The 9,705-nt window shown below is 44.6% G+C and overlaps 1 long non-coding RNA gene across 1 annotated transcript; it reads left to right on the forward strand.

Moving 5' to 3' along the window:
• The first annotated feature begins 218 nt into the window (after positions 1-218).
• Positions 219-9,299, forward strand: LOC141278123 (uncharacterized). Its single transcript, XR_012330466.1, has 2 exons — positions 219-466; positions 1,353-9,299. It is a non-coding gene; the product is annotated as an uncharacterized lncRNA (long non-coding RNA).
• Positions 9,300-9,705: the final 406 nt, after the last annotated feature.

The following is a 9,705-nucleotide window of genomic DNA, read 5'->3' on the forward strand; positions in this document are numbered from 1 at the left end:
GTGGATAAAAGGAATTCAACAGATGTGAGGAAGAGGAAGGCGGGGAGGAGGGAGGGAAAGGGGACAGACCGTGGGACGACTCAAAGGACAGTTCATTGTTTGTAATGAGCTCCCAAGAGGTCGGTTGTAGAATCTTAATCATAAGATCTGTGGGATGATTCCAAGAGGCAGTTTCACAAGGCCCCAAATGCAGAGTATGAAAGGGGAAGAATTTCAGGAGTTGATCATTCGAATCTATTGCTCAAGGAGTCTCTAAAAGAAAAGAGGAAGACTCTTGGCAGAAGGCTGTCACAATGCCAGGGGACTGCCGAGGACAGAGTCTCTCTTCTTATCACTGAGATGTGAAATGGTTGCTGAAGATTTCGTAGTTAAGTAGCTAAAATGAATTGCAGAGTTCCCTCAGTGGAGTGAGAGAATGAACAGGAACAGGGTGAAGAGGGGAAAGTACATGTGAAGAAGAACCATGGTGAGTAGAAGTGGGATTCTTCTGGGATGCATTCCCTGGGGTAGAGAGAGACTGTGGATAGATTAAAAAATAATATGTCTCCATCAGTACCCATCCTGAGAAAAGCAAGCGTTAAGTTGCTTCACACAAAACTGCTGCTTTGAGGACGAGAGCAGGGGTGGGTTTGGAAATGAAGCTACTCAGTGTTTGCTGACCACCCAGCAGGGCAAGGGTTGTAGGAAGCACTCGCTGAAAATGTACAGGTGTCTGAGACTCCTCACGTGCAGCAGTCCACTAGCTTAGGTCAGCAACACTCTGTGTTAGAAGAAATCAAGTTGCTCAGCCTCCTTCATATCTGTCCTTTCTCACACTTCCCAAGTGTCCTCAGGGTTTCATCTGTGATGAAAGATAATAGTGTCCATGATCCCATCACACACACACACACACACACACACACACACACACACACACCCCACGGTGTTTTTGAAAAGCAGATGCGATCATGAACATAAAGCAACCAGCACATGGTAGGACCTCGACATGGATTAGACTGTAAGCCCACAGGGACTGTTTTGGTTATTTACCGTTGACTCTCCAATGCCTAGCACCGTGCCTGGCAAATAGTGAGCGTTCAACATACATAGGTGGGATGGAGGAGTAAAGGAACGACTCTTCACACCACCGTCACGGCTCAGGTCCTTAACCTTCTTGTAGGTCTTCTTGGCTCCAATGTCACCTCTAATTTAGTCTCCAAAATGCCCCCAGAGTTTTCTAAAACACAAATCTGGTAACATCATTTCCTGCCTAGTTTTGAAGAGGCTCGCCATCCCGCCACAGATAAAACCCCTCTCCTCAGCATGGCTTAGAAAGACTTTCATCTCTGGCCCACGTTTGCTTCTCTTTTCAGAAAATCCCTTCAGAGCTTGGGGCTCCTTGACACAAGATAATTCTTCCTCGTCAAGGTACATTGATTAGGAGGTGAATTTTGCGGCCGAAAACACAAACCTACTCGCATTGGCTTAAATAGTCTTTTTTCTCTCACATAGCAAGGAATCTAGAAGTGGGCAGAGCTCGCTGAGCTCTCGGTTTGTAACGGACTCAGGTTTCTTCTTAGCTTCCACTCGCCATTGAGAAACTGCAACCACCTACAGTAGAGTGAGTGGGACTCAGAACGGGGACCACCCGTGTCAACTGGTGGCTTAAAAAAAAATGAGAATTTGGGAACAAAGACTGGATGTGGAAATGCTCAACCAAGCATGGCTTAGTTGTTGGTTCTAGAAAACTTCGCCCAAGGAAGTAACTAACCAATGTTGCTTCCGGAAATTTCTGCCTGTCAGTGTATCTGAGGCCACAGTCTGCTCACTTGGGCAAACAGGTCACTTTCAGCAACAGTTTTCTTATCAAGACTCTCTGCTGAGACTGTCAAGGGGGCGTGCTCCCCTCCTGCAACGCGTTCTAATCAACTGAATGTTGCTGTATTAACAGGTTGCCTGGTGATATTTGGGGGATTTCAATACCTTCCTTAGCTTGTGCTTTCTGTCCTCTATTCAGAGATAACATATTTTTATTCCAGGTTCAAAGAAATGGGGAAGGGTAAAGGGTAGAAAGCACATGCCAACAAAATCTTACCTTTTATTAACAACTTGGATTGTTGAAAAGTGAGGGCTGCAGGACCACACTCTGCTGTTAGGAAGACCAAACTGGTTTCCTTTGTCCCGTAAAATGACCCTCAGAGTGGGATGTGTCCTCCTAAGTCAGGCTCCTATCTTCTTATCCTGGTATTCTCTCAGTGCCTAATGCCCTCAAGTCCCTTGAGGGACCTGCCCTCAAGGATGTGTTCAGAAAAAGATGGTTGGATGACATAGAAAATTTGCATGGAGTGAAATACCTCCAATGTGGAGCTCTTTAGACTGGAATTGTCAAAAATAACTACTGACCCCCCCCCCCCAGTACCTGCAGCAACTATAAAAATATATATCCTAAGCTAGCCCTCCCTGGGATGGCCTCTGTGTATTTATAAGGCTACGCTAGTGAGAGAACCAGCTCCGAGGAATCTGGATCCTCGAGAGCTTCGAATTCTCAGTGGTGGCTTAGGGAGACCCCGTGTTTAAAAAGAAACCTTTTGCCAATTTCAAATCTAGCATGTGCTTAGCGCAGAAATTTACACATTGTTCAATGAGAACTCTCCCTCCCCAGCGTCCATAAGCCTGTCCACCACACTTCCCACCAGAGAGTACTGTTGGTAATACTCCATTTATATCCTTTCAGAGTTTTCAATGCATTCAGAAACGTGTACATACAAACCAAACTAAAAAATAATTTATGTTATATAAATCTTATCACATAAAATTTCCCACAAGTTCGTTTCTTTCTATTATTTTTTAGAGAAGCTTCCATGCCAGCACGTGCAGTTCAGCTAATTCCCTTTAGTCACTGCAGTTTCTACTGCATGAAGGCATCTAACGTGCATAACTCAGTCTGCCCCCTGAGCTGTCATTTTCCCCTCCTCCCCATTTTTTCCCTTTCCTTCTTTTCCTTTGGCTGTTACAAACAATTCTATAATAAACTTCTTTGTACCCAAGTTTCTTTTCTAACAATTTTCCTTCTTTCAAGGTTTGTCAATGTGACGGGTAAAATGTGCGATCTCCTTGTTTCTTTCACTTGCGTTTCCTTCCTATGAACGAGGTGGAGCATATTTTAGTCTGTTGGCCATTTATGCTTCTTCTGTGAACTGTCTAGATCTGTGCCATCCAACATGATAGCCACGAGTCAAGTGTGGCTACCGAACACGTGAAATGTGCTAGCCTGAACAGAGACGTGCCATCGGCACAAAATACACAAGAGATTTCAAAGAGTTAGTCTACGGGTGTAAGATACTGCATTAATATTTTTATATTGATAACATGTTAAAATACTATTATACACATGCTGCTTTCGATAATTTTCATATGGCTACTGAAAAATTTTAAATTACATATGTAGCTCACATGATATTCCTGCTGGACAGGAGATGGTTTCGATTTTTCGTTTAGGTGGGTTATTATCTTTTTCTTAGTGATTTATAGGAGCTCTTGATATATTGTTAGTACCTATCCGTTGACCACTGTATTTGCAGCAGATGTTTCTTCTCAGTCTGTAACTTAATTTTTAACTTGAATTATGGAGTTTCTTGCCATACAAAAATTGTTCTTAAGAAGCTGTCCATTGTTTCCTTTATCGCCTCCAGGTTTTGTGTCTTGCTGAGGAAATATTTCACCATGTCCAGATTACAAAAATAACTTCCTGTATTTCTGTAAAGTCATTTCTTTCTTTAATGGTTGCCTCTTTCAGGCATCTGGAATAATTTTTTTTGTTCGATGTGAGATAGCAAGTTTTAAAACTTTTTATTAAATCATAGGATAGAGAATTGCACCCCTTCCTTTCCTCACTGATGTAAATGAATTGCTTCCTTCCATGTAATTCAATATTTCTGTAAGAGGTGAAACATTTTGAACTCTTTCTTCCATCTCACCAATATATTTGATTATTCCTGCACCAGAATCTCACTATTTTAAATACCAACATTTTAGAGATTGTTTCTATATTTAGGAGACTAAGCTTTTTCAAGAATTCATTCATGGGCATGTTCTTTCCCAACAAACTTCAGAATCAGCTTGCCAACGTCGACATAAAGTCCTGTTCGAATTTTGATTCAGATTGTGTTGAGTGTATAGACTACTTTAGGAGAGAACTTACACCTTTACAATATTAAATACATGTAAGCAGGAACAAGATACATCTCTCCATTTATTCATGTCTTTCAAAAAGTGCATCAGGGGGCTTCCCCGCTGGCGCAGTGGTTGAGAGTCCGCCTGCCGATGCGGAGGACGCAGGTTCGTGCCCCAGTCCGGGAAGATCCCACATGCCGCGGAGCGGCTGGGCCCGTGAGCCATGGCCTCTGAGCCTGCGCGTCCGCAGCTTGTGCTCCGCAACGGGAGGGGCCACAACAGTGAGAGGCCCGCGTACCGCAAAAAAAAAAAGTCCATCAGTAGAGTTTTTCACTTTCCTTAATATATGCCTTGCTCATTATGTTTCAGGCTTTTTGTTAATTATTTTATTGTTCCTGTTGCCGTCGTGAATCAATGTCGCTATTTTTTCTCTGCATTTCATAATTATGTTGATTTTGTATCCAACAACTTAACCTTCTTTGGATCTGTTAGTTTTTCATTTAATTCTCTTTGCTTTTCTAAATACACGATTATCTGATATACAGTACTAGGGCTGGCTGATCCTACTAGCTCAAGAGGGTCAATTGTTAAGTTTTCAGGAATCTGGTGGGGTGATTGGTAAATACAGTCATTAATAAAAATTAAATTATATAAGTCTACGGTTAAGCAGATCATATTAAAAACAAAGATAATAAACGCGCAAACTCATCATGTCCGAATTACTTCGCTTCCCTACGCTCTTCCCCCGCCCCCTTTCCTGTGCCCTGGCAACTCGGGGACGAGGTGGACACGGGGTCGAGGGGCAGGTGAAGAAGGGGGCGGAGTCAGGCTTGGGCCTGGGCCCTAACCCACCGCGTGGGGCGTAGGGCCCCGACCCCAGAAGGCCGGCCGGCTCTGGTAGGTGCTCCGCGGAAGCCGTGCTTTGTGGCCTTCGTCTCCTCGGCCTCAGGGCCCCGCGCATCTGTGAACCGCTCCCCTTCGGGCTCACAGCCGGCTCGTCCGCGCATGGGAGCGGCTGCTCGGGGGCCTCTTTGGGGGCCGGGAGTGCTCTGGTCCTCTGGCCCCCAGCACCGCTGCTCCTGCGGGCGGAAGGCAGCGGCTCGTCCCTCGGGGGTCTCCTGGCTCGGGCCACCCCAGGCTGCGGGCCCTCCTCCTTCCCCGTTCCCACAGTCCGCGCAGCGTCTTCCGAAGCCCCCAGGCTTCGGCCAGCGCGCCTGGGCCTGCGCCAGCCAACAGCTGGGGAAGAGCCCAGGGGAACGCCCGCCCGGGGGCGCTCCTCCGCAGCCCGGCTGCCTGCCCCTGGGGTCCCCGGCAGCAGCAGGAGAAGACCTAGTCTCTTCTGGGAGCTTCGCCGGGGCCCTGGAGAGATGGATACCTGAACTGGGACCTCAGAGCCCTGTGGCTGCAGCTTCCCTTTGTTCCTGGCACCGCGCAACTGCCCTGAAGCTTCTGCACTGCGTCCCCTAGGGTCCCCCTAGGGGTGTGGGCGAAGCCCGGCACGTTGGCCCGCATCATCTCGGTGAAGGCTTCCATATCCAAGTTCCCTTCCGATGGCCCCGAGGGGCGCAGGTCCTCAGGGCCCGGAGCACCAGGAAAAGATGCCCTCCTCCAAGCCGCCTGGGGTCAAGGGCACAAGGACTCGGAGCGCTGCCCTGGAGATCCCTCCATCCAGCCCCGCGCTCTGCCCTCTTCTGCTCGGTTGGGCGCCACCAGCGACTTGTCCCTCGGTGCAGGTCTCACCCGCCTCTTATCTATGTGCTGAAAGTTTTTTTTTTTTTAGTATCTTAAAAACTTTTTTAGTTAAAAAATGTTTATTTTATATTGGAGTATAGTTGATTAACAATGTTGTGTTAGTTTCGGGTGTTCTGCAACGCGATTCAGTTATACATATACATACATCTATGCCTTTTCAGATTCTTTTCCCTTATAGGTTATTACAGAATACTGAGTAGAGTTCCCTGTGCTTTACAGGAGGTCCTTGTCGATTATCTATTTTATATATAGTAGTGTTAAATGTTACTCCCAACCTCCTAATTTTTTCAAATGTTTCTGTACGATGGGAATTCTTTGTAAGTGTGTGCTACTGCGGACCTCTTCCAACCTCACGTTCAGTGAGTTCACATCGGTAGCTTGAAAGGAACCACGACGAGAGTATTGACAGCGTGAAAATCAACAAACACTACAAATCAGTTCTTCACTAATCGTTTCGTTAATTGTCCAGCCTTAACAAAGTCATGGAGAAAATGTTAATAATGGAGATTAAATTTTAAAATGTGTTACATCTGTTATCATTACATTGTGAATAGTACCAAAAAATTGGGGAAATACTCTTGCAGTATTTAAAAACTATTTTTCAGTTTCATCAAGAAGCTCACATTGTGGGCCAACAAGTGTAGTTAGGACAAGCTGTCTTACTATTTTTTTTTTTAATTTTTATTTTATATTGGACTATAGTTGATTTATAACGTCGTGTTAGTTTCAGGTGTACAGCAGAGTGATTCAGTTATACATATACATACATCTATTCTTTTTCAACTTCTTTTCCCATTTAGGTTATTACAGAATATTAGGCAGAATTCCCTGTGCTATAGAGTAGGTCCTTGTTGGTTATCTCATCTATTTTAAATATAGTAGGGTGTATATGTCAATCCCAGACTCCCAATTTATCCCTCCCAAGTTGTCTTACCCATTGATGTAAACAAAAACATCTATATTAACTACACTTAGAGAACCTTCTCACACATATCACCACACTCCTGATGTAAAAGAACGTAAATAATGAACGTCTCTCTTCCTTTCAAAAATTACATCTCATTCATTTTTTTGCACCTACTGCAGGGTACAATGTGGAATAACAGAGGTGTTACTTGGCATTGTTGATTTGATCCTTATATCAAGATTTCTATTTTCTCATTGAGAATGATGTTTACTCTGGTTTCTGGTAGATACTAGTTAGAATTCTGGAATTTCATTTGAATACTTTCCTACACACTAATAGGAAACTTCTGCAGCCTGTTCTTAGTAAAATTTCCTGTTTGAAAAAAATTCTTCCATTTCTACGAATCTCTATTTTCTTTCCAAAATTTTATGGCCATATGGATTCCAGAGCCCTTGCAGCATTCGGCACAATCCCACCGTTAAACACAACACCTCTTTATGGCTCCTGCAAAAACTCGCTTAGGCTCATTGTTTCTACCTCCCAGCCTGCCGTCTCTCTTCTGCCCACCGCGTTCGTGCTTTTGTCTTCACCCCAAACCCTGCGCCACTGAAACCACTCTTGCCAAAGTCACAGAGGCTCCACTTTGCCAACTCCAAGGGCAACCCTCTGTCCTCCTCTCAGCAGTATTATTATTGTGCCGTTGACCACCTCTCCTTGAATCCCTGTCTCTTCTTGGCATCTGGGCACCATGCTCTTCTGGTCTTATTCCCACCTCATTACCCACTTTTCGGTTTTCTTTGCTTACTCCTCTTCCTCGACCCGGGGCTCAGTCCTCGGCCCTCTTCTCCATCTACTTCCATGGCTTTGAGAGCAAAATGTTTGCTGGTGATTTACCACATTGAGATCTTCGGTGAGCTCCTGTCCAGAGTCTTCAAATACTTACTCTTATATCCGTGCGGATATTTCGTCAGCATTTCGACCTTAACAAAGCCCAGACCGTACACGCAGTCCTCAGCCCCCTCCCCTCATCCACTCCATTGGAACCATTCCTTTCTCAATGAGTAGTATTAGTTCATACCACCACCTAAGACTTCGCAACACAACCTTCAGTAAGTACTGTGTTCTTTTCTTTTTAATATACACCCCCAATCCAGCCACTGCTCACCGTCAGCATCCCTTCACATTCAGTCCAGACCCTGCTCCCATTTCTTCTCTGCGTGCTACGGTAGCCTCTGAGTTGTCTCTGCTTTCTTTCTTCCTTTGTCCACGGCAACCACAGAGTGAATATATATTGGGGCTGTAACTGACATAAGGCATTCCATTAGTTAATGTTTTGCTATTTATGTATACTGCAAAATGATCACCACACTGTCTAATTAACACCCATCACCACACATAGCTACAATTTTTTCTTCTTGTGATGAAACTTTCAAGATCTATTCCTTTAGCAACTTAATATATCTATATTTCATGTCATTCCTTGTGCAAAAAAAAAATGAAACAATCTTCTGTGGCATCCTGTTATACTTAGGAAAAAACCATTCCAGACTCTCTGGTGGCGTGCTGAGTCTCCCATCTGTCCCTGCAGTCTCATACTGCATCCCCTCTGCCCTACTCATCATGCTTTCTCTGCACTAGGTGTCCTGAAACAGAATGAGCTTTTTCCTGCGTCCGGGCTTTAAGCTTGCCTGGAGTCCTCTTCCTACAGAGTTGTCATGTGTCTGGCTCCTTCTCAGCATTCTAGCCTCTCCTCAGAAAGGTTTCTCCTAACTGCCCTATCCAGATCACTACTGTCCATCACCCTTGGCTTATTTCCTCATCCCTACTGAACAGTATCTGAAATTACAGTATTTACTTATTTATTTAACATGTTTATTGCCTGAATTTTTCCATTGGAATATAAGCTCCATAAAATCAGGGTACTCGTTTGCCTCACGCCCTGGTATATTCCCAGATCCTAGAACAGTGCCTTATATACAGGAGGACTCAATCCATGTGTGTTGAATGAAGGAAGGAATAAGGAAAGAAATGACTCCTTTGATTACAAATAACTCAACTGAAATATGCTTAAGTAAATAAAAGAATATAGAGGTTCAAGTACTTGAAAAGTCCAAAGGTAAATGTAGCTTCAGGCACACCTGGATCCAGGAGTTCAAATGCTGTCATAGGTCCTCCTCTCTCCAGCTATTGGCCATGTATTCCTCCATGTTAGACTGCGGTCCCTTCATGGCCTCAAGGCGCCGGCAACGTCTCCACGTTTCCCTCTTCTAGTTGACAACCACAGGAGAAAACAGTGATTTTCTCCTCCTAACAGAGTCACAGAGTTCTAGTTCTGAGTCCCACTGGATCTGACTGCACCACGTGCCCTTCCCTGAACCAAAACCCGTGGCCGAGAAACGTGCTGCTCTAGTTGAGGGCTTGGCAATGGCAACCCGTGGGCCAAATCCAGTCTGCATTGTTTTTGTAAATAAAGTTCTGTGGGAAAACACCACACAATTCAATATATTTCGTCTATAGCAGTTTTTGTGCTACAGCGGCAGAGCTGAGTATTTGAACAGAGATCATTTGGCCCCTAAAGGCTGAAATACTTACATCTGGCGCCCACGATGGAAAACGTGTGCCACTCTTTCTTCGAATTGGCCAGAGTGCCACTGACCCAACCGCAGCCCCTGGATGGACGAGGTTATGAGCTGTGTGTCTCCGTTAAGCCACCACCACACTCTGTGGCTTAAAACTGTGATTTATTATTTCTCATGATTTGTGGGTTGGTTCATTTTAGTTTTTATTTGAGTTTTAGTTTTTATATATATCTTTCCTCTTTCGTTCTTGATCAGACTTTCAAAAAGCTTTGCTACTTTTTGGTCTTTTTAGAGAAACAGCTTGTGGTTTTATTG

Source organism: Tursiops truncatus, chromosome 2 (assembly GCF_011762595.2).
Source record: "Tursiops truncatus isolate mTurTru1 chromosome 2, mTurTru1.mat.Y, whole genome shotgun sequence".
NCBI lineage: Eukaryota > Metazoa > Chordata > Mammalia > Artiodactyla > Delphinidae > Tursiops > Tursiops truncatus.